The 26,683-nt window shown below is 37.4% G+C and overlaps 1 protein-coding gene across 11 annotated transcripts in view; it reads right to left on the reverse strand.

Moving 5' to 3' along the window:
* Positions 1 to 26,683, reverse strand: part of DST (dystonin) — a 496,251-nt gene that overhangs the window by 229,081 nt on the left and 240,487 nt on the right. The gene's annotated exons all lie outside the window — the stretch shown is intronic.

Raw genomic sequence — 26,683 nt, forward strand, 5'->3', positions numbered from 1 at the left:
CACTAGCACAAAGTTAACACCTAATCTATAATAGCTTCTTCCTCCATTCCACAGGCCTGATTTAAGCTTGTGACTTTAGAGCACAAAACACCAAAGATTTCCCAAAAGCTTTGTTCAGTCTGCCAAGTAGGGATATCTCCTGTAAATACTTGGCCTGCTCTAAGGTTTGTGCTAGAGAGACAAATGTCAAAGCAGGCTATTAAGATGGCTGTTCTACAGCGGGTTGGCATGTTTCCATTTTCTCACCTTTTAGTGATTCCAGGCTGCATTACTTTGTGTTGATCTCATTAAAAGAGTCAAGGAAGTGGCCCAGAGGCAGAGACCAGAATCCCACCTACATCACACATAGGGCACAAGCCCTATATGCTTGCCAGTTGGTGTGGTAAACTCTCAAAGGTTTTGTACATGTAAGTCAAACTTCTCTGCATTTCCAAAATGTCAAGTGAATATACAGCACAAAATAATAACAAGATCTAAACTATGATCAAAACTATCTGAATACATAACAAGCAAGGGCTAAAGTAAACTGGAAACAAACTTTTGATGGTTAAGTTTTTCATCCTAAAAAACTTCAAATACTATTACATTTTATTATCTTAGTTGACTACATACATATTTTGCAGTTTATCTGTGTCAGAAAATACTTTTTATTAATGAAGAAAAATTCCCTTGTTTCATATTAAACTTACTAATTCCTATGTGTTTTTGACTAAATCACAGAATTTTTCAATATTTGATTACCTATCTAGGGATCATTAGCCACAAATAATGTAAGTATTAAACTTAGGCTCAACAGCTCTAAATAACTGCTAATATCAATAGTACCTATAAAATGCCCAGTAACACTGAAAGTGAGTCAAATTACTTTAAAACAAGTGTCCCCATCTTCACAGACTGACATTTTATTTTGATTTCCTAATTCCTGAGAAATATCAGCTGAATCTTTGGTGTCCCAAGATAACGATGCAACAGTAAAATATAGTTTAAAAAATGTTTTAGTTTCCTAAAAAAAAAAGAGCATAACATATTTTAGGCAGTTCTAATTTAGAAAATCTGTAAATACCCAAAAAAGTTATAAAGTGATTATCCCTTCCATTTGGGATACCATTAAATGACAATCCCCTCAAGTTCTCAATTATATTTCAGAGATGAATCAATTTTCAAGAATATTTTCAGGAACACATCTACCACACGCATGACACATATGCATGCAAATAAGCAACCTAGAGAAATGAGTACTAATACTTTTCTTTTTTTTTTATTTTTTTAAGTTTACTTAATTCTTTTGAGAGAGAGAGAATGCCAAGCAGACTCCACACTGGCAGCAGTGCCTGACGCACGAAACATGACATCATGACCTGAGCCAAAACCAAGAGTCGAAAGCTCAACTGACAGTCACCCAGCACCCCTAATGCTTACTTTTCTACTCACTCATTGGAGCACTGTAAGAATTCCTTTAGTCCCATTCCAAACTATGAATTTAATTTACAAGACTAAGGACCTACTTAAAAACAAGGCAGAAGAGTTATGCTTATCAATTTCTGCACATCAATGCATCTAGATCTAAGTACTTCCCTGTACATCTCCAGTGTAACGAGAAGGCAGCCTAACTCTAAAAGAGCCTGAACCTAAAAGAGATCACATTTATATAAATAATACTATGTAGTTCCTGATCCTGGCTTAATCTCTCAAAATAAATGACTTTATTGTACAGGTCTGACATTCTCAGCGCACGATCAGGATGTGGCCTGCCATGACAGGAACTAACACATAGTGCTGAGAATTCCATGCTCTCTGGTCCACTGGACCCTCCCACGCACTGCCAAAGCCACATTTCAATCCACATCCACTTCCTTTGTCATTCTCACTCTCAGACAGTTAAAGATGAAGTGTGATTCTGAACACTTATTTCATAGGAAGGCAATTTCACAACTTGCTTTTTGCCAAATCAAACTAAACCTTCTTTCTGACATCAGGGACAATTTCCAAAATCAGGTGCCATTTTTCATCACCATGTATATGCCAACAGTAAAGAAAAATTTAATTAGATATGTGTAGAGAAGGATAACAATAATATGATGTCATGCAAAACCAAGTTAGGAAAAAAGAAAACATGTAATAAGGGAAAAAAGAATGAGGAAACCTGCATTTCAGTCTTGCTTCTGCCACGGGTCTCATGAACTAGCACCAGCTGCCTATCCTCTCTAGGCCTCAATTTTCTCATCTTCAAAATAAAACTTTGCACACAGGCCTCTAGTCTAAACCAGAGAACAAAAATTCTATGATCTGAAAATGGTAAAATGGAAAGCTGACCTTAAGTCTTATGGCTTAATTTCTTAAGAATTTTAGGAGAGAATATAGAAATAGACTAATTTAATTTCTGTAATACTTGAAAAAATCCTGAGGCTATACTGCCTATTTTCCCTGCCTCAAGTGATTATTCTGAAGGTTCACATAAATACTACATATAAAAAATGCTACACAACTGCAGGAGATACCATTATCATCATCTTTATCATGCTATGTCAAGCAAATGTTACCATTATTAACAATAATAAATACAGGGACAGCTGGCTGGCTCATTCAGAAGAGCATAGGACTCGATCTCAGGGTTGTATGTTCAAGTCCTACCTTGGGTGTACGGATTACTTAAAAATAAAATCTTAAGAAAAAAAAAGGAGTTATAATAATAATAGTAATAATAATAACAGTAATAATAATAAATACAAATACATACACAATGAACTATTCCTAGGCACCTGAGGTTGTCTGTGTTCAAGTGCTTGTATTTGCTCATTTTCCTGACCACCAAAGAATGGGATGAAAGAAAATGTTAATCAACTATTATAAGTCAGCAAATCTGCATTGTGGGGAATGAGTGGTTGTGGATGAAATGAGTGGAAATAATTGGGATTCTCTAGAAATAGCTGATCTAGTGACCAATTTATGAAGAAAAAAAAGGAATTAAATAGTTAAACTGACACAGAAAAGCTTTTTATTTTGTCCTAAGCCTGAGTCATAGATATTTGGCCTGGTAACTTTCCTTCACAGATGACTATACTAACTGCCAGCAGTCTTAACCTTCTGCTTCAATTTTTAATAAAACGTTCTTTCTTCTCATTTTGGAAACTTTCCCCCGTGGGGCAAAAAAACTGTCTGAATAAATCGTGCTACGGGAAGTGATGAGCAAAGTGAAAGCAGTCTGAGATACTCTGGGATTAAATTATATAACTTGAATTACATAATAAGGATGAAGCATCATTTTCTGTATTTCATACAATTCTAGAATTTGCAGTGCTTTTTAAAAGGTGCGCACTGCATTGCATCTGCAGTTCACCCCTAGAGGGCACTAATCCTTTGCTTAAGAAGAGTATCCTAAGGAAGGAAAATAAAGTACAAAATGGTGGGGAGGGCACACAAGGAGAGAGATTAAAAACAAGGTGATAGTTAGTGATGATGACATAAGCAATACTGCAATTCATTTTTAAGATATATATGTATATATTCTGCCAGATTTACATCATCTAAATGGCTTAAATGACCAAAAACCCCACTCTGAAAATTTGCTAACTTTTGATTGTTTGGTTTGTTATTGCCTAAGTCAAATACAACTTTGAAGATAAGATCATCTAGCTGTTCATTTAAATACGTTTAAGACCGCCTTTTTTAAAAGTCTGATTTTGTAGTGGTTGTTGTTAATCTAGGAAAATTCCACAATGTTACTTCCCACATTTAAACTTAAAGTTACCATGTAGCTGCAGTTCGGTTCAGGTCACTAAATCTTTACTGAGCGTCCATTACATGCCCAGGTGTCATTTAACTTGTAAGGGTACAAAGATGAATAATAAGAGAGTGCCATCTCTCGAAGCCTTCAGACTGAGGTGATAGAAATGGAGAAAACAGCTTAATGTTCCAAGAGGAGGGAAGAGCAAGAACAAAGACAACCAGGCAAACATGCACACAACTGTGTTGTGAGCTCCAAGGAAGGAAAGCAGCCTGTGAAATGAGTGAAAGGAGAGGCAGAAGGTGAGGTGGGGAAAGGGCGTGACAGCTTTGCATGCCACTTTGGGAAGAAGCTCAGACCTTTCCTGAGCAAAGAGAACCACAAAAGGCTCTTAAGCAGAACAAGGACTCAGTATCTCTGACCAAAATAAAAGCTTCCTTGTAAAATATTATCTTGAGCAAAAAATAAAGTAAAATAAAGTATTATCTTAAACCCTAATCACAGATAAAGCTATTGAGGGTCAAATCTACACACAATAATGAGGAAAGGTCTCTCAGAAAAAAGCAGAGGGAGCATTCTATCAGTAAATCTTGGGTAAAATGCACACATCCCAGCACAGCAAGGGGCCCAACAGCAGCCACAAGAAGCATCCAAAGTCCTCTCTTAAATAAGTCCTACATCCAAAGGATACAGTATTCTGGAAAACAACTAGCTATCTTTAGGAAGGAACATAAATAATAAAAGAAGGCTTGTCCCAAATAAGATCGCCTCACAGCCTACTAATTGAGTGAAGAGAAGAGGGACAGTCAGCTTCAGTGAAAACTATGAATTAAAATGTTTTTCAATGCAATTTTTTTTTTTACTTCAAACCAATACACTCATGAAAAATAAGCTACCACATTCTCTTGGGAGAGATCCTTAGAAATTCTAGTTCAAAAAATAAAAATAGGGAAGAGGAACAAACATAAAATTAAATTAATCTATCAATATATTACCTTACTAACTAGTGATGAGTAACTAATGCTTTTAAAATACACAGATATGTTTAAAAACAATATATATTCTTGGGTAATTATGAGACAGGAAAACCAAAGGGACCCCATGAAAGAAAGAGATGGCTTTTTTTTTCCTTTGCTTCTTTTCATGCTTCTGTTCTTGCTAAGACCCTACACACCCCTCTTACACACGCTTTAATGTACATCCTCCTAATAAAGGACAAGGAGTTAATGATTTCTTTGGAGTCTTCCAACCAATAGATAACATCTAAGGAGTGACCAGGTAGGTTGCCATGAATGTTCTCCAAGACCACTGACTCCAAACACCTTGATGTCAAGACCCCTGGCTCCAGAGCATTAGTGACTTATGGAGGACACTTGAGCACTCATCCTAGTTGGACAAGTTCCTGGATGCTTGAGAGAACATGTACACCAGACCACCGACCTCAATTAAACACTCCAGACCCCCTCCCCCTGGGGTGTCTGGCCAGCTCAGGCATTGGAACATGCCACTCTTGATTTCTGGGTTGTAGGTTTGAGCCCTGCGTTGGGTATAGAGATTACTCAAAAATAAAATCTTTAAAAAACAAAAACTCCAGACCCTAGGCAAAGATGAGACTCATGCTCCTTTTCCTGAGTCTCCTACACACCATTGTCTGTAGCTGCTCTATGTCGTCAATAAACTCGGCTCTTCTTTCCTGTCAGCTCACGGCTCTTGTTTTTTTTTTGTTTTTTGTTTTTGTTTTTAACTTTTTTTAATGTTTATTTATTAAAAAAAATTTTTTTTAACGTTTATTTATTTTTGAGACAGAGAGAGACAGAGCACAAATGGGGGAGAGTCAGAGAGAGGGAGACACAGAATCTGAAACCGGCTCCAAGCTCTGAGCAGTCACCACAGAGCCCAACGTGGGGCTTGAACTCACGGACCGCAAAATCATGACCTGAGCCGAAGTCGGCCACTTAACCGACTGAGCCACCCAGGCGCCCCTAATGTTTATTTATTTGTGAGAGAGAGAGAGACAAACAGACAGACAGTGAGCGGGGGAGGGGCAGAGAGAGACGGAGACACAGAATCCGAAGCAGGCTCCAGGCTCTGAGCTGTCAGCACAGAGCCTGACGTGGGGCTCGTACTCACGAACCGTGAGATCATGACCTGAGCTGAAGTCAGACACTTAACCTACTGAGCCACCAGGTGCCCCAACATGGCTCTTGTTTGATTTCCATTCTGTGAGAAGCCAAAGATCCTCTTGGCTGGTCCCGCAGGGACCCCTCTGGGTCCTCGGACCAGCCTGCCTGCATCAGTTAGTTGCTTTATCTAAACAGTTTTCTTTACTCCAGTACTATTTCTTCAAGAATTGTGAAAGAATAAAAGCTACAGTTTACATTCTACTTAAATTACTATAAATTCTAAATTGGTGCGAGCAAGTATAATGGGGAAATATCCTTGTCTGCTATAATAAAAGGGGTGTCATGCTTTTTTTTAAGTAAATATGTTAGGTCAGCATTAAGGCCATACTTAATTCATATTCTTTACTGTTTTATAAAACTATAAAATAAAGATATTTATCATAAATCTTAAGGTATTAATGAATAAAATAAGGAAGCGTTTAAAACAAATCAATGTTGATCCTGGGCAGTACAAATAATCTGTCTTCTTTCTGTTGGAGCCAGTAAGTTCTTTGACAAAGAAGATTTCTCTTTTAAACTTTCATGTTTATAATCTATAATCAATTTAAAAAACAAAAGCAAAAAGGTCTTCTCTAGTCTTTCACTAAAAGGTAGAACATTAGATGGTTAAATAAAATAAAAGCATTTATTTTACTAATAAACACTTTTAAGATTTGGGAACAGTTTAGTCTTCACCTACATATTTTTTATATTCTCTTTTGCACAGTTTCACTATTATCATAGGAATCTTTTCAAAAGGCTCCTTCAATTTTTAAAATTTTGCAAGCGTGCAACTATTTTCCATAAAAATCTGTTTTGGGTTTGGGATAGTTGGTTCTGTCTGGTTTAGTCTGGGTGTGAATCCTCTACATTTCCTTCCAGTTCTTCCCTCTAAGGGAAGATGGGGGAAATATTATTTTTGTGTGTATTTCCCCATCAGCCTGCAGATCTTTGATCACTTGCAGAGTTGTATAGTTCTTGTGCTGAGCAATTACAAATAATGTCACTGAAAGAGGAAAAATGAATTAAAAAATCAATTACTCTACTTACTTTTTTGCATCTGTCCACTGTTTTTTTTGGAGTTAATTTTTATTAAAGATGTGGGCTAGATAACCTCTGTACTATAATGTCAGACCAATGAACACTGATTTATAAAGAAACCAGCATTATCCATTCCATGTAGTCTTTAAATGGAGTAGAGAAAGGAAGGATGGGGTGTACTATTTTAGCTGAGATTTAAAGAATGTTTCTGTCCAGTATTCTGTCACCAAGGGTAAAATCCAATGATGTTTGGCAGGAGGATATGGATATCACCTTTTAGAAGTTTCTCAAGTATCCTCCTAGCTCATTACTTACATATATCTTTCTTTAAACCATTTATGACTTGAAAAAAATCACGGCAAAAGCTATTCTATCAAGAGCAGCTCCCAATAATAACATAAGTTAAAGAGAAGGAACCAATCACTAGCATTTTTGTTTTAAACTCTACACTCAACACAGGACTTGGACTCACAAATCCCAAATCAAGAGTTGCTTGCTCTACCAACTGAGCCAGCCAGACACCCCTCATCACTGGCATTTTTATACTCACCTCTTTCTGGTTCACATTCTCACAATTTGGGCAAAAGAAAGAAAACGCTGGCCAAAGTGGGGAGGGTCATAATCACAATACTTCTAATGAGTAATTAATAAGCTAGTCAATGAGACTAAAAATTTTTTTCATTAGAAACTAAATTTTGATGTAAATATGTGACAACAATAATAATTTAATAAGACAAATCATGACGGCTGAGCAGAATACTATTACAATAGCTAGGTACATATGTGCCAACTCCTAAAAAACATAACTAGACATAAATTAAGCCTATTTAACCTATATGGTCTGTAACTACAGCATCAAAGTCCTACCCTTCACCACCAACATTTTGAAAGATTCCACTGTATTTTCAAATTCTAGTTTCAAATGAAAAAGTTTGAAACAATTGTGCATATTTTTCAGTAAAAATCATGTAAATTCTTTTAAATTGTTAATTCCTTTTATTTAAATTACAGTCATGACCAAAATTTACAACTAGTTCACAAAATGTGCATTTCCTCAATAAATCCCCACTTAAGGACTCTGGGAAGGTTACACTGGTATCATAAGTCAGGATCAGATTAGTTACTAGAAAATGGTGATGCATTCAGGTAAATATATTCAGTTCCCATATGAAAATGAAGACAGCTCCTGGAATACAGAAACCTATCAGTCATTCGCCCCTTAAGGCCAAGTCACTTCATCTGACTGATTTTCTTCCTAACACCCATTATCAATTTCAGAGAAACCTTACATGGTTGATGATTACATGGCATAACTTTTTTGGGAGAAGGGGGGTGGGCGGAGAGTCTGAAGGAAGCACTGCAGTGCAGGGCATGGTAGGATTCCAGAGTTAAGAGTTTTTAACACTAAGAAGGCAGCAGGAGAACTCTGGGTAGCCGGTGAGTGGGGACAGAAGAGTCCAAGAAAGAGATATAGAAAAGTGACAAATAAAAATGTCAGCTACTTCACAATTCTGATTGAAGTGCTTGTTATGGCACCTGCTTACTGAATACTTTTGAGTTGAATTATCTCCTTTGGGGCATTTGTCAGGTGCCCTATAGAGTGTCAATGGCTAACATGTTACACAGTTAATTCAACAATTAAGTAGATACTTGTCCCCAGAAAAGAACTGTCCTCTCTCTTTGTGGCACCATTTAAAATACCTTTTACAACTGGACCACTTTCTTACACCATACACAAAAATAAACTCAAAATGGATTTAAGGACTTAAATGTGAGATACTGAAACCATAAAAATTCAAGAAGAAAGCACAGCCAGTAATTTTTCTGACACTGGCCATAGTAACATTTTTCTAGATCTGTCTCCTCAGGCAGGAGAAAGAAAAGTGAAAATAAACTATTGACACTACATCAAAATAAAAAGCTTCTGCACAGCAAATGAAAGCATCAACAAAACTCAAAGGCAAGCTACTAAATGGCTGAAGATATCTGCAAATGGTATATCTGATAAAGAGTTAGTATCCAAAATATATAAAGAAATTATATAACTCAATGCCCCCCCCCGAAAAGTAATCCAATTAAAAATGGGCAGAAGACATGAATAGACATTTCCAAAGAAGACATATAGATGGCCAAGAGACACATGAAAACATGCTGAAAAGACTCATCATCAGGGAATTGCAAATCAAAACCACAATGAGTTATCACTGCACACATGTCAGAATGGCTAAAATCAAAAACGCAAGAAACAACAAGTACTGAAGATGTAAAGAAAAAAGAACCCTCATGCACTCTTGGGGATGAAAACTGGTTCAGCCACTGTAGAAAACAATACAGAAGTTCCTCAAAAAATTAAAAATAGAATTACCATATAATCCAGTGAACTACTGGGTATTTACCCAAAGAATACAAAACACTGATTCAAAAAGACATATGCACCCCTATGTTTTCTGCAGCATTATTTATAATAGCCAAATTATGGATGAGCCCAAGTGTCCATTGATAGATAAATGGATAAAGAACATGTGGTGTATGTATACACACACACACACACACACACACACACAAAATGGAATACTACTCATCCATAAAAAGAATGAAATCTTGCCATCTGCAACAACATGGATGGAAAAAGACAGTATAATGCTAAGTGAGATAAGTCAGCAGAGAAAGACAAATACCATATGATTTCACTCATATTTGGAATTTAAGAAACAAAGAAAATGGGACAAAGCAAAGAACAGACTCTCAACTATAGAGAACACAGAGATGGCTACCAGAGGGGAGATGGGTGGGGCATGGGTGAAACAGGTGATGGGGATCAAAGAGTACATTCATCTTGACGAGCACTGGGTAATGTACAGAATTACTGAATCACTACACTGTATGCCTGAAATGAATATAACACTGTATGGTAACTATACTGGAATTTTAAAACAAATAAAAATTAAGAAAATACCTTTTACAACACAGTTGCTTATAGAAAAAAATAGGTACTATCTCAGCATACACACAAAAAAACGGAGAATCGGCTAAGCCTTCAAAAAGGAACTTCATCTTACTTCATGGATGATGTCCAGCATGCTTCTGCCAGTCCTCAAGCAAACAGTGAGCCACTTGCTGGAAGGCTTGCAATAGGAGTCAGGCTCTGGGCTGGGGAGGAAGCAGGGCCCTCATAGAGAAGGGGGAGTGCTAGGCAAGTAATCAAATCCACCTGTGGAGAAGGGGCCAGGGAAGGTGGAGCCAGCAAGTGCAGATATCTCCTGGTCACAGCACCCCGGCTACTTCCCTTTCGGAGCACTGGGCAAGAGACTACCAAGGGAGGCCATCACACAAGTGGTAGCTTCATCTCTTTTTAAGTATCAAGGGCTGAAAAATCTATGGTTCTCTCAGTAGCTTCTTTCATAGTTTTTTTTTTTTTTTAATGTCTATTTATTTGTTTTGAAAGAGAGAGCAAGCAAGCAGGGGAGAGACAGAGAGAGAGAGAAGGAGAGAGAATCCCAAGCAGGCTCTGTGCTGTTAGCACAGAGCCTGATGTGGGGCTTGAACCAACGAACCATGAGATCATGACCCCAACCACAACCAAAAGTCAGACACTTAACTGACTGAGCCACCCAGGCACCCCATATTTTATAGTTTTAAGGCCTTTACAATACTCTGACACTCTCTGATATTTTATACATAAATTAATTCACTCTTCTTTAAACATAAGCCCATTTCCTCGAGTCCTGACAAACCACTGAGAACAACTGGTTGTATCCTCTACATTAAACCTTTGAAATAACCCTGGATTATGACCAAGACAACTGTCACAGGGAGATGAACAATGAAACTATTTTTAAAGACACTTCTAGATGATGAGATTCCTCTATCTTTGCTACAATCCATGCTGATGCTTAACACCTCTTCCCTGTTAAAAAAAGCTTCCTTAAATCCAGATGAAATTCCAACTCCCCAGTACCATGATGTATATTTCCAAAATAAAAACACTGAAAAACATATTTAGGAAACTGGCAATTTTGAACAGAGTTACAAACACAGCTTTATTCTATTAGTCACCTAATAAAAATTTTTTGACAGAGGTTCTATTAACTGTTGTTAAAAGTAATCCCTGTAACAGAATTATACCTTCTGTAGGAAGATTAAAACTCTCAAAGATGTCTTTAATTTCTTCAAGTTGATTCACTTCTTAAATGACATTACAATTTTGCCAAATTTCCAGATTCCATTTACTCAACCAAGGCCTGTGCACCACAAATACTCAACGGCTAATCCTCCCAGCTGTTCACGACCAGAGGAGATGCTGTATTTATGCCTCATACTGGAGCCTCAAATCTAAGTGCGAGTGATTTTCTCTCCAGCCTCAGTTCTGAGCACTCTCTCTTTTGAACTGACAAGACTCACCAAGAGTAGGCTTGAGCTAAGTAACACCTAGCAAATCAGAGACCACATGTGCAAAGGTGAACCACAGGACACAGCTGTGGGTATAGTGCAAGACATATAGGCCAGTGCCTGAACAATAGAGCGCTCCTCCTAATCCCAAAGGCGAAGAGAATGTGAAAAGAAAACTGAATGCTTGGGGTACCTGAGTGACTCAGTCAGTTAGACGTCCAACTTCAGCTCAGGTTATGATCTCACAGTTCGTGAGTTTGAGCCCCATGGTGAGCTCTGTGCTGACAGCTCAGAGCCTGGAGCCTGCTTCGGATTCTGTGTCTCCTCTCTCTCTGCCCCTCCCCCACTTGTACTCTGTCTCTTTCAAAAATGAATAAATGTTAAAAAAAATTTTTTTTTAAACTGAATGCTTGAGGTCACATTCTTGAAACTACCCCTGTCATCTCTCTCCACTTATACTCATGGTATTCCCTCCAACCTAACATGCTGCTCTGCTCCCCCTCCTCTTCTGGCTATTGAAATCTTACTTTTCCCTTCCAGGTCAACCTGTAATGCCACCCAGACTAAGAAGGCTTCTCTTCTATGTTCATATATTCCATGGTTTATTCTAGGACACCAGTAATCATTTTCCTTATAGAATCGTTTTATGTACATGATGTACTCAAACATAAGCCCCTTAAAATGACAGGGCCCTGTCTTAGATCCTCATTGTAAATGTGGCATGCTTTGCACGGTACTTTTCATATAGTAAACATTCAAAGACGGTTTGTTCAATAAATAAAAGATTAGTCATTTGCACTTTGCTTGTGAATGTAGGCATGCCCTCAGCTGTGGGCCCTTGAATGCCTGCCCAGTTACAGGAAGAAAAGAGCAACTGAGAAAACAGATTCAAGAACTCCACTGGGCCATTTCCTAGCAAGGGATCTGTCTTTGCTCCCAGGGCCTATCATGGCATCTATGAGAGTTAGTACCTAGCTTCATGTCCTATCACACAGTTGGAGCTAAATAAATGCTGCTGAATGATTAACACACAGAGGAGAAACGTTCATTTTGGCATGCCAACCGTCTAAGTATTTTCCTGAACCCATCTAAATTAGTTTGGTGTTCTGATAAATCAGGTTATCAGAACTTAATAATTAATCTTATAACAAAATGTTTTAAATAAAAATAGACATAAAGGTCACTGAAACATAATAAAGTCCTGAAAGAGACCCACATATTTATGGCTTTTGACAAAAGAAAGAGCAGAAGAGCAATTCTGTGATGAATCTTTACAAAATGATACTGAGAAATTCAATATCCACATGCAAAAAGAACCTTTTCCTCAAAATGGATCAGAGACCAAAACGTGAGAGCTAAAAACTATACAATTGCTAGAAGAAAACAGAAGAGCAAATCTTTCTGACTCTGGGTTAGGCAAAAATTACCTATATATAGCACCAAGGGCATAAGTGGTAAAAGAAAACCCAATAATAAAAGGACACACAACCCAATTTAAAAATAGTCAAAGATCTGAATAGACATTTTGCCAAAGAAGATACACAAATGAGCAATCAACGTGTGAAAAGAGGCTCAACATCATTAGAGAAATACAAATCACTATCACATGAGAGAGCATTTTGTACCCACTGGGAGAGCTAAAATCAAAAAAAGTCAGTAAGTACTGGAAAAGATCTGGAGAAATTGGAAGCCCTACCCCTGCCCCCACATGGCTAGGGGAAATATAAAATGGTGCAACTCTAGAAAACAGTTTGGCATTCCCTAAAATGTTAAACTAGATTTACCATATGATCCAGCAATTCCATTCCTAAATAAATATCCAAAAGAAGTGAAAAAACATAACCATACAAAGACTTGCATGTTTATGTTTACAGCAGCATTATTCATAATAGCCAAGTGGAAACAATCCAAATGCCACTCAACTTTTAGATGAATAAACAAAATGTAACACATCCTTAAAATGGAAATACTACTTGACAACAAAAAGGAATGAAGATACATGCTACAACATGGTGAACCTCAAACACATTGTGCTAAGTGCAAGAAGCCAGACAAAGGACACATTCTATTTTTGTGAAATACCCAGGAAACGTGAATCTTATTGATAAAAAATAGATTAGAGGTTGCCTAGGGCCAGGGGGAGTGGGGTGCACAGGGCAGATAGTTACAGGTTTCTTTTTGGGGTGATGGAAATGTTGTAAAATTCTGCTTGTGGTGAGAGCTGCACAATTCTGTGTTTATTAAAAATTATTCAATTAAAAGGGCACCTGGGTGGCTCAGTCGGTTAAGCGTCCGACTTCAGCTCAGGTCATGGTCTCAAGGTTGGTGAGTTTGAGCTCCAAGTCGGGTTCTGTAACTCAGAGCCTGGAGCTTGCTTCAGATTCTGTGTCTCCCTTTCTCTGCCCCTTCCCTACTCAACACTCTTTCTCTCTCAAAACTAAACATTAAAAAAAAAAAAAAGGTTTTTTAATCATTCAATTAAAAATAGTTCAATTATGCAATTAAAACCAGTGAATACTGCGTGTAAATTATACCTCAAGGAAATATGTTCTTAAAAATATTTTAATCACACTTCCTTCAAGTTAATGAATAGCAGCAACGTTCACACATGAGAAATGTTTATACTCACAACAATTCAACAAGAATTAATAATAGTGCCCAGAACATAGGACAGGATGTTAGACTGTTCTAATGCATCAGTATACTCAGCTGAGATACATTTTAAAAAGAGCGTGACTTGTACTTACTGAAAAATTGTTATAAATATAATCAATTAATAATTAAATAAAAGGGCGGATCATAGTATTAATAAAGCTGGAAAAGCTGTCAAAGCCAATCACTATAAAACCTTTATGCCAGAAAGGAGGTATATATTAAAAGAGCAAAAAGCAAATACAATAATCATAAAGGATTACCTACTAATCTAGTAGGAAACCTCTAATTTAAGTGATAGAAGAAACATTTCATCCACTCTATCAGCATTGCTCATTGAACTTGCTACTTGAAGTGGCATCTGCAATGCATATTATCCTCCGTGACTGTCTTGACTCAAAGAGGATAATCACAGAAATAAAATTTTGCTTTAATAAAGCATTAAACTGAGCTGGCCTTTTCAATGCCGTATTTTAAAATAAACCAAAGAGGGAAGCTCATTCAGAAAAGCAGCTATGGTATAAAATCACATTCATAGAACCATAGCTAGCCTTACATATAGGAAAGGAATGCTACCTTCATAAAGGGATTCAGGGGAAACACAAGGTGTCATATCTCATCACTAAAGTGAATATACACAAAACCTTTCCTAAAATATATGTAAAACCATTCCATCCATCAGAATCAAGAAACTTTTCCTACAAAAACCAAATAGTAAATATTTTTGGTTTTAAGGGTCATATGATGTGATAACACAAAACTGAATGGTAGCAGCTGGAGTCAATACAACTTTATTTATAGGGGCACCTAGGTGGCTCAGTCAGTTAAGCATCTGACTTGGACTGAGGTCATGAACTCAGTTTGTGAGCCCAAGTCCCATGTCGGGCTCTGTGCTGACAGCGTGGAGCCTGGAACCAGCTTGTTGTTCTGTATCTCCCTCTCTCTCTGCCCCTCCCCTGCTCACACTCTGTCTCTCTCTCTCTCTCTCAAAAAATAAACATTGAAAAAATTTTTTAAAAATGCAACTTTATTTATAAACACCAAATTTGAAATTTCATACAATATTCATGTGTCCCAAAATATTATTTTTCTTTTGTTTTCAATTCTTTAAAAATGTAAAAACAATTCTTAACCTCATTCGCGGTACCAAAAAAATAGGCTGTGGCCAGATTTGGCCCTGAGGCAGTACAACTCTAAGCCCTCCCCCACCAAGAGTTCCAGGTTGAAACACAAACACCTTTAGGACTAGCAAGCAGCCCCTTAATCATTATCAGTCCCTCACTCTAGGAAAGAAGATGAATCATTCAATTGCCTTCTCTTGCTGTAGCAAGTTCAGAGTTGAAGCAATGGTTTTTATAAAACTTGCTCTTTTCTAATAATAAAAGCAATACATGACTTTGCAGAAAAAGTGGAAAACAGTTAAGACTAAAGGAGCTATTCCACAATGGAATAGAAAAGAAAGAAAGAAAGAAAGAAAGAAAGAAAGAAAGAAAGAAAGAAAGAAAGAAAGAAAGAAAGAAAGAAAGAAAGAATGAATAAGTAAATAGGCAAACAGCTCAATATGTACTAAGGTGGAGAGGTGAAAGGGAGTTGGACAATAAAAACAGACTTGGGTTCTATGCATAACAGTAGCCCATGCTTTTCCTGTATAACTGATTACCTGGTAGACTTCCCTCAGCTCATTTTCTGCCTTCAACTCAAGAGTCTTAAGTATTCCAAATGGAGAAAACCAAAAAAGAATATGCTAGAAAAAGATATGTATGAAATAAAAACTGCATCACATAGAAATAAAATAAAGGAGGGGCGCCTGGATGGCTCAGTCTTGGTTAAGCGTCTGACTTCAGCTCAGGTCATGATCTCATGGTCCATGGGTTCGAGCCCCACGTCAGGCTCTGTGCTGACAGCTCAGAGCCTGGAGCCTGCTTCAGATTCTGTGTCTCCTTCTCTCTCTGCCCCTCCCCACCTCACGCTCTGTCTTTCTCTGTCTCTCAAAAATGAATAAACGTTAAAAAAATATTTTTTAATAAAGGAAATGATAGAATTTGACAAGAAAAGTTTTCTAAAAAGGGACAAAATAGTTTCTTCAGATATTTAAGAGCTGCCGTATATAGTTTCTATCATTCTGGAGGGCTGGCCCAAGATAAATGAGTGGAAGTCACAATAAGCAAATTTTAGACAGTAAAAAAAACAGCTCAGTTACAACCCAAGTGAACCAAAAGTATAAGTTGTCCATTAATTAGAAAATCAGTGACCCATAAGAAAGGCTGTGAGAAAATATTCCTGCAATGACAACCAAATTAACTAGATCCTGTCCAAATCCGGGATTCTAATTAAATTAAAATTAATTACATTTGCTTAAAAGCAGTCACTTTAAAACTCCTTTAGGATCTCCCAAAGGGATGCTAGTAGATACTCTCTGATAAAAAGAATCCATGACCAAGTGAATTTGTGACACACTGAATTAAACAGGGTTCTTTACCACAGAAGTTCTCGGTCTTTAATATGCTAATCTATACCATAAATCTCTTCAACCAGGGAATGCTGCTTTCCAAATTCTTTTGGCAATGGAAACTTTTTTTTTTTTTTCCACCAGGACATCTCACACCATCACACTGGTGTTCCTGGGAACCTGATTTGAAAAATGCTGCTCCTCTGCAAAAAAAAAAAAAATGTTTTTATCTGATCTTGTCAACTCTGGAAAATTAATTTTTAAATTCAGCAAGAAAAGTATCAACAAGAAATTAAGTTTTTACAAGAAAAAAGTGTGGAACTTAATGACCTGGATTAAACATTAAAATTACTCTACTATATACAATGCTCAGTGTTAAAAAGAAAGCCACAGACCCAAGATGGAGCCACTTAGGCCAGGCAAAGTCACAATACTGGGGCTTAATACCTAACCTAATTGCAATTTCACCCTCCCGCACAAATGAAATCTTAACTGGTCAGTCAGGAATTTTCTGGTCAGCACCAATGAGGTAATCTGTCACAAAAGCCCTTGGTATCCCCCAAAGGAAGATGAGGTAATCCACCTAATGAGAACCCACAGTCCTTCCCCCTAAGGGAAGGTGACCCTGCCTGGAATAATCTTTTCTTTTGCTAATAACTTCCTTGCCTCACTCTCCTTCCTATAAAAACTTTCTATTTAATATGACTCCTTAGAGGTCCCCTCTACTTGCTAGATGGGATGCTGCCAATCCATGAACTGCTTAATAAAGCCAATTAGATCTTCAAATTTAGTCAGCTGAATTTTTCTTCCTTAACTTAAGTAAAATCAAAGTGTCTGCAAACAGTTTCTTAAGTTGAAGTTGATATAAAATAAAAATTAAATGTTTAAAACATTTGGGACTGTGAAAATTAATAAAAGGAAACCTCACTAAAATGGAGTTGAGAGACCAAAAAGGAGACCTGTCACACCCTGATACTCGTGATCAACTGCAGACCCAACAGGAAGAGACATACCTTGCAAGCCAGTATTACTCTTACTACTGCTTTACTCTCCCAGCAGGAGAAGGAAAAGGTTTCCTCTTCCCCCAGCAACAAGCAACAAACAGCCCAGCCAATGAGAAACCATCACAACTCAACCAATGAAAAGTCACTGTACTTGCAACTCCCAGTTGACTCCAAGGGACTTTTTGTTTATAACAGCCCTCCCAACTCACCCCTTTCCACTATAAAATAGTGCTCCTCTCCTCTGTTCTCTGGACTTGCCTATGGTTTTGCCTATGTTTTTTTGTTGTTGTTGTTTTTAAGTAGCTTGCTTGTACCATATTACAATTCTCTATTCCTGAATAAACCCATTTTTGCTGATAAAATAACCTGCAGTTTTATTTTTTACGATTAAGAGGAACAGTAACAAATTGTGAAATAAAAGGATAGGACCAAAACTCATTAACTCAGACAACAGATCTACAGGAAACATTTCTACTTTTAGAACTTGTCAGAGGAACAATATTTATCTTTCTGGTATAACTGTACTTATATCTAAGAAATGGGATTTATATACTGTTCAAGAATTCAGCAGGTAGTACTCCTTTTTGGAGATTTTAACATACTGGGGGGGGGGGCTTTTTGTTTGTTTGTTTAAGAAATACTAGAAAGCTGCCAGTGCTCTTACAGAAAACATAAGCATCAGATTCTCTGCTCAAGCAAACACAAGCTGTGTTGTGTTTGTGGCTCTGTGAACTACTTTATCTAGGCAAACTCAATCAGTGATGTGATGGCTCATAAATAATACATTTAGCTGCCAAACACTCATAGCATCTCACCTCAAACTGTCATGCCCATGGGAGGGGGAAAAAAAAAAAAGGTGTTAAAGGGAGGCTTTGCCAGACCATGAAAAATACATTCTTTATTTAGAATTCGGCATTTAACTGGTATCCATTATTTTAATATTACTATAAAACCACCACAGCTATACATTTTAGGCAGTGTCCTCTTTTCAATATATAGGCAACATTAGGACTTAATCCCATGAAAATGCAAACATCAGGACCATTTTAACCACTGCTATAGAAGACAGGACAAACCTGAAGTTTTATGATGATCTTAAAAATCTATAGATACAAAGATACGCTATTCTCTCTGTTTTACAGATGAGCCAACAAAAGCATAGGAAAAGTCATGGTCACATCTCTAGTAAATAGTCAAGGGAAGATGTGAGTCTAAGCAGCTCAGCTGAAAGCCTGTGCTCTCAGCCACTACACTATATACCACCTTCCCTGGATTCTAAAGGACAGTGATGAAAGATGCTATAAAAAGTAGGTATAGGCTAGAAAAACTAAGCCAAGGCACACTCCAGTCATGACCAACTTACTTCCATCCTGGCTTCCTAACTACAACTAACTTTTTTTCTTCAATCTGTCTGAAACCCTACCAGGGATTTACCTTCCAGCAGGATGTCCAGAGGGCTCTACCATTCGTGGGCTGTGGTGAATTAGGCTCCCACCAGTCTTTCCCAGCAGGCTTCCCTCCTGACCCTAACTGAGACCAACTGCCCTGGGAGTCCAAGATGGAACATGAACACTGAAAAACAGTGCCTTAGGAGGATACATACATGCACTGGGGCCTGGGGTTAGGAAAAAAAAAAAAAAAAAAAAAAAAAAGAGGGTGATTCTAAGGAATAAAGATTTAGAGTGAGGTTTAAGCTTAAACCTATTTGGGGGTGACAGGAGGAGACCTCTCTCTCCTCTAGTGTATTAAGTCTCCTCGATGTCGGGACTTGACCTCTTAACATCTGTAAAACAGGACATGAATCCAGTAAGATCTAATGGGCTAGCCTGAGAACAAGCAGCATTACCACGTAGTTTAGCCATTTGGGAAATGCAGTTCTCTAAAAATGACTTATAAAAGTCCCCATTCATATGTTAAGTATTCTGTACGAATGTAGAGTCAAAAACTGACCTATTTTTTTTAATTTTTATTTATTTTTGAGAGTGTGAGTGGGGAAGGGGCAGAGAGAGAGGAAGACACAGAATCCATAGCAGGTTCCAGGCTCTGAGCTGTCAGCACAGAGCCCGACACGGGGCTTGAACCAAGAACTGTGAGATCATGACCTGAACTGAAGTCAGATGCTTAACCAATTGAGGGGCACCCAGGCACCCCTCAAAAACTGATCTTTTAATGAATACCATGGTCCCCCTAAATTTTACTTGAAAATCAGTAGTGTATTTCCATGGAGTTTTACTGAATGACAAAGAAGAGTACCTGAACAATTCTGATAAGAAATTCTTGACACAAACATCAGTGTAAGAACATATTAGCAGAGTAAATCAATAGTTCAGTGCCATCGGGCATATATGCAACAGAAGTATGCAATAGTTTTCCCAGCTCCAACAATTTCCCTCTGAAGTCATCCCTCTTTCCCTTTTTCAGAAAGCAGAAATTTCTTTTATATTACATTAAGATCAAATAGTTCTAGTGTATGGAACAGTCGAACTTGACCCACTGCTACCTTTGACACCCTGACCACTTTCATTATCAAATTATCTCAAATTCTGAACCCTCTCTGATTACTGACTTCTACCTTTGCTACTTGTCTTGCTCTGTCAGCCCCTTTGATAACTAGTTTCTAAATTCTTCCTTGGATCTGCAGTTACAGCAAACACTGATTAGGGCCTGGAAACAGGGCTTTCTTGCATTCTATGCAAAGGAGCATCTCAGACCTACATAGAAATTTAACTACATCTGCATGATGAGGTCAGGGCACATGACCCCAAAATACAGCACTTTAGCATACTGAATGTTTTACAGTGAAGGGATTTGGAAAACACCAAGTCCTGGAAGGATTTTCTGACTCCCCACATCTTCTTCCCTGAAGCAGGTCATAAGACCTTCATGTGAGAGGTTCCCTCCCTGTACCAGGAGGAAAAGAGCATCCTTATCTCTAAAGACAAAGGGACACTGAAATGTACTGAACAACTAAGCCTTGCTAAGTTTCCCATCAGTTTATTACCCTTAGCTCATACCCTTTTGTGCTATCACATTTTTCTATGACTTTCCACTCTTCATCAAATCTCATATAGAAACACTCAGGCTTAATCATTTTTTCTGGCCTTCATTTCCATATTAAAGCTTCTGTATCCCAAAACTTTTATTAAATACATTTGTATGCTTTTCTCTTGTTAAACTATTTTTTATTGTACAGTCCAACCAAAAATCTAGAAGGAGAGAAGGTAAAAAGGGTTTTTTCTCCCTTACATGCGGTAAGTCTGCAGAGAATCTAATTTTATTAATATATTAAGAATTTCCAAGCCAATATTCTTCTAAATTCTGAATTAATGAAAATAGTGGATAAGTATAGCAAAACTAATTAGTACTTTTAGATAAATTAATCTCATCTATGAATATGGGTATTCATAGTCACAAATAGAAAAACTGAATTACACAGAGGAAATAACATGAAAAGCTGTCAGAACATGGAAAGTCTGGCCCTGCTAATCATGACCTGTTTGGAACCTCAGTTTTTACACCTACAATGAAACAGATCTTTTTAGCTTTAAAAGAAGAAAGTCATCATAAATTTATTTTTCCTCCAGCTAACTTTTATCTCATTCCTACCCAAAGCAATCTTTTCACTTTCCCCGTCATAGTAGTTACTATACTATACTATATTATACTATACTATACTATAAACTGGGAGAAAGTTTCATTTGGCTTTACATTCATTCATTAAGCAACCAAATTCCTCAGTATGGTCTGAGGAAAACAGCAGTGTAACAGACACTATACTAGATTCCAGGGACACACTATTTCCTAAGACAGACACAGCTCTGTCCTCATGCAGCTTACAGTCTAGTACCAAATAAAATAAATCTTCTGCTTTAATCTACCTACTACAGAATGCATACACTTCTTCTGATGTCAAGGCCCATACAATATGATTTAGAATGTTAGCATCACTGGGGCACCAGGGTGGCTTAGTCAGTTAAGTGTCCAACTTCGGCTCAGGTCATAGTCTTGCAATGTGTGAGTTCGAGTCCCACATCAGGCTCTATACTCACAGTGTGGAGTCTGCTTGGGATTCTGTTTCTTCTCTCTCTCTCTCTTTCTCTCTGCCCTTCCCCCACTCTTGCTCCCTCTCTCTCAAAATAAACTCAAAAATTAAAAAAAAAAAAAAAAAAAAAAAAAAGAATGTTAGCTCCACTAATCAAAGTGTAATTTTTTTCTTCTTCAAAAATGCCTGAGTCGATACCCTTCCTCCAAGTAAAACAACTACTTTCAGGAATGCTGCTTGGCTTCTTTGTACAATTTTATCTATATCTCCAAATTCTTGTAAAGTATATTGATTAGGGAAGAATGCAAATAAAAATTTATGGTCATGTGAAGAGGCCAAGCCATAATAGCAAAGACTTAAAGTATATAGGGATATGGCTGAGAGAAATCAGAACCAAGTAAAGTGCAATGTATCCCAACATATTGCTTTTTTCCCTTACTTCTCTATCTTCAATTCTTCTTAATCATTCCTTAATTTTGTGTCATTCTGTTGTGGCATGATGTAGTGGTAGGACAAAGTTTTTCTGTAGAGACAGACTAAAAAGCTCAGTCCTGACACATCCTACCTACTTCATGCTGGGTGGATAACTTAGCCTCCCTGAGCCCCTGTTTCCTCACTGGTAAAAACAAGGATTAAATCAGATCATGTATGTTATGTATCCAGTCCAGGATCTGGCACATGGTGAGCATTCAATAAAAGGTAGCGATGGTGACAGAATAATGATAATAATGAATAAAGAAGTCAAAAAGAAGGAAAATTGCTATTGATCACAAGATAGAATTAAAATCATCTGATGAAATTACTGAGTAAAATTTGGTGTCCTTAATTTGAAAAGGTAGTCCACTATATTCTCGACAAACACTAAAATCACTTGTAAGTGTTTAAATGACTCTCACAGGAAAAAAGTTTGTCTTCTTGTCATAAAGCAACTTTAAGTTCAAAAGGCATTTTGCTATTAATTCATCTTCCATTCTATCCCAATAAACCACTGTTCTGTATTCTTCAAAAATGTTCATGTCACAGAAGTCTGTAAAATGGCTGTACAACTGTTCCCAGAACAGATTAAAGAGACATGCCAACTAAATGCAGTACCTAGGGTAGTTCAATTTTTAATTTTTTGAGGAACCTCCATACTGTTTTCCAGAGTGGCTGCACCAGTTTGCATTCCTACCAACAGTGCAAAAAGGTTACCCTTTCTCTGTATCCTTGCCAACATCTGATGATTTAACTACTACTAGGTATTTATCCAAAGGATACAAAAATGCTGATTCAAAGGGGCACATGCATCCCAGTGTTTACAGCAGCACTATTAACAATAGCCAAAATATGGAAAGATCCCAAATGTCCATCGACTGATGAATGTATAAAGAAGATGTGGTGTGTGTGTGTGTGTGTGTGTGTGTGTATGTATCTATATACCTATATCTATATCTATATATATATGGTATATGCGGTGTGTGTGTGTGTGTGTGTGTGTGTATATATATATATATATATATATATATATATATATATATATATATATATATAATGGAATACTACTTGGCAATGAAAAAGAATGAAATCTTGCCATTTGCAACAATGTGGATGGAACTAGAGGATATCACACTGAGTGAAATTAGTCAGTCCAAGAAAGATACAGATCATACGATTTCACTCAGATGTGGAATTTAAGAAACAAGACAGATGAACATAAGGGAAGAGAAGGAAAATTAAGATAAAAACAGAGAGGGAAGCAAACCATAAGAGACTCTAAAATACAGAGAACAAACTGAGGGTTGCTGGAAGGGAGGTGGGTGGGGAAATGGGTGATGGGCATTAAGGAGGGCACTTGTTGGAATGAGCACTGGGTGTCATATGTAAGAGATGAATCACTGGATTCTACTCCTGAAGCCAAGACTACACTATATGTTAACTAACTTGAATTTAAATAAAAATAAATAAGTAATAAATATTTGCAGAGGGATGGATTAATTAATTAATTTGTTCATTCATTAATTCAATACCTAACCAAGTGGATCTACCCAGGAAGGAAAATGGTGCAAAAAGATCAAGCAACAAAACTTGCATATAAACAATATATTAAAGTATCATACCAATGTAAATGTAAGAAGTTGATAACCATGAAAGAGAATACGCCTATTCTTGGGAAATGGATACTTAAGTATTTAGTGGCAAAGGGCCATGGTCTATATAAATTACCTTCAAACTGTTCAGATTTTAAAAGTATAGATATACACTTACATACATACACACATATGCACAATGTCTGGGGAATGATACAGCAAAGAGGGTAAATGTTAGTAAGAGGTCAGTCTGGGTAAACAGCTTACAGTGATCATTGTCCTATTTTTATTTCTGTAACTTTTTAAAATGTAAAGTTATTTCCAAATAGCTTAAAAATATAAAAATAAATCTCTGATATATCCCTATTAATTAGTACTTCACATAACCTGTCATCTAAGTCATTTGAATATATCTTCCTGGTCTTGAAAAGGATATTAGATACCACCTAGTTCAACCTCCAACCAAAATACTAATCACTTCTAATCCATCTCTGATAGACTCTAACTAAATCCCCATGAGATTCTGGTGGAAATTTATTACTGGCTAGGGAGTGAAACTATGGCTAATTGCACATCAGAGAGTTAGAGTTGTCCATACATGCATTAGGCTGAGTGGGGACCCCAAAGAAACCAGGTCCTAATCCCTGGAGACTGTGAATGTTGCCTTATCTGGAGATGAGTCTGTACAAATGTACTAAGAATTTTGTGATGGGGAGGTGATCCTGGATTATCCCAGTGGGTCCTAACTCTAAGTGTCCTTATGCAAAGAGAGGCAGAGAGGATAACGCTGAACAGAAGGAAGCAATGTGACCACAGAGGCAGATGAGAATGTGACCACAAGACAGGGAATGCCAGCAACCAGTAGAAGCTGAAAGAAGCAAAGAACAGATTCTCCCCTAGAGCCTCGGAAGGGAGCACAGCTTTGTTAGCACCTCGATTTCAGCCCAGTTAAACTGATTTCAGGCTTCTAACCACCAGAACAGTGAGGGAATAGGTTATATTGTTATAAGTCACCAAGTCTGTGTAACTTGTTAGAGCAGCCATAGGAAACTATAAAAATATACCCTGAGATCAAAACACTTTCTTGACTATCTATTACTAGGCACTGAGGCCATTTGCAGATACTTTTTTACACCCAGTTTAAAATCTTCAAACCTGAAATTATCCAGCTATCCTCTTTTTAGATTTAAAAAAACCAAAAACTGTACTCTTTCTTATAGGACTATTCTACCAATATCTGAAAACACCCATCACATTTCTCCTGATCCTGTCTTCTCAAAACTAACTTCCCCATTGTTTCTATCATTCCTCCTCCGAGAGATGGTTTCCATGCCGTCAACATCATGACTTCCTCCTTATAGACTTTCCCTTTTACTGTCTCTTAAAATGCACTGCCATGAACTAAACAAAAAATACCCTAGATATGGCCCAATCAGCAAACAGTACAAAAGAGCTATATACTCTCAGCTCTATTAAGACAGCTTAATTCTATTAAGACTGCATTCAGGTACACCACTGTTATAAATCTGAGGTCAACAACCCCCCTAGGTCTTGTCACATGAATTACTTCTATACCAGACCTTCTGTATCATACAGATGAACATGTCAATCTTTGAAACAGAACTTTACATCTTTCACTGTCAAATTTTGTCTTTTTGATAAGACTAGAGATCTAGCTTTCTTGATCTATTACACTGGGTATTCTTCTCCTCTACAGGTCTGAACAGCGGGCCTTCTTTGACTTCAACTATCTGCTACAAAGCAGATTTATTAAATTAAGAGTCCCCTGGGGTAAGCCAGTAGTCATCTCTCTGTATGCCCATTACAATATGGAGTTATTATGTGAACATACAGCCAATCATGTCATAAAATTCACAATAGCCACACTTACTTCCTTAAAGCCTGTGTATGAAATGCAAGATTCTCCCTAAAATGCCAATTACATTATGACACTCTTGTCCTCAAAAACTTCCAACATTGTTGGCTAACCATTCACATCTGTTTCTTACCTGGCTTCATTATTTTCTATCCAATCTGATCTCCTTCCAGCAAATCCTAGCAATCCACTACCTCACAGGCACTGTGCTCCCCCGCCCCCACCACCCTCTCCTCTGCACCCAGCTTAAGTCCATTTCCTCCTCCTGACACAGTCTCTGACTACTCAGAGGCACCCCAAGCCTCCCATATCTAATCTCTTAAAACCCTTACACTTTGCCACTCCTGGCACACTTTATCCTATGCTGCCCTGCCTAACTTTAATGGTTTAAATGTTTACTGGTTTTACACATATGGAGATACTTACTATCTCCAACAAAATAGCTCAATGGGGGCACCTGGTTGGCTCCACTGGAAGAGCATGTGACTCTTGATCTCAGGGTCCTGAGTTTAAGCCCCACAATGGGCATAGAGCTTACTTAAAAAAATAAGATAGTTGCATGAAAACAGAATAGTTCCTAAACTGTATTTCAAATGCAGCTCTTATTATGCTAAAGTTACAGCAAAGTTGAAAGTAAACATAGTGTTAATCTGGACTTTTTTCTGGATGAGGAATTTATCACCAAGGTATCATTCTTCTTCATGATGAGAAGACATTCAGAATTTCTCCATCCCAAGCTATATTCATCTACACGGAACCATTTCGTACTCTTCCATACATCTCTTACTATCTTGAAATCAATGATCTCTTCACATTTGTAAGTCCTGACTTCTCAATTCTACACATTGGGCCTTTAACCAGACATTTCCCCAAAAAGCTTTCAAACCTTCCTCTCTACCTACACTGTTAATCTCTTATATCACAACAGAAATAATTTAAATGTCAAGTCATATTTGTAAAGAAATCAGACAAATGTCCAAATGTCAAGCTCAGCTTCTCTTTCAGCTATAATCATGCAACTCTAAATTAATCCTTAAGAATTCAGTGTAGTCAAGACAGCAAAAGATCTGTAGTGAGGCAGATTGGAATGCATTTTTCACTTCCCCTTTAGACTGTCGTCCAACCTATGGAAAATTATATAAGCTCTCGTAGCCTTAGTTTCCACACAGTCCAAAAAATTACTAGGTGCATGACCTTGGAAAATTATGGAAATTCCCTGTGCATCAGTTTCACCATCTATAACATGGGGATAAAAATTATCAGGCCAGACTATAAGGA

The sequence above is a fragment of the Neofelis nebulosa genome, chromosome 6 (genome assembly GCF_028018385.1).
Source record: "Neofelis nebulosa isolate mNeoNeb1 chromosome 6, mNeoNeb1.pri, whole genome shotgun sequence".
NCBI lineage: Eukaryota > Metazoa > Chordata > Mammalia > Carnivora > Felidae > Neofelis > Neofelis nebulosa.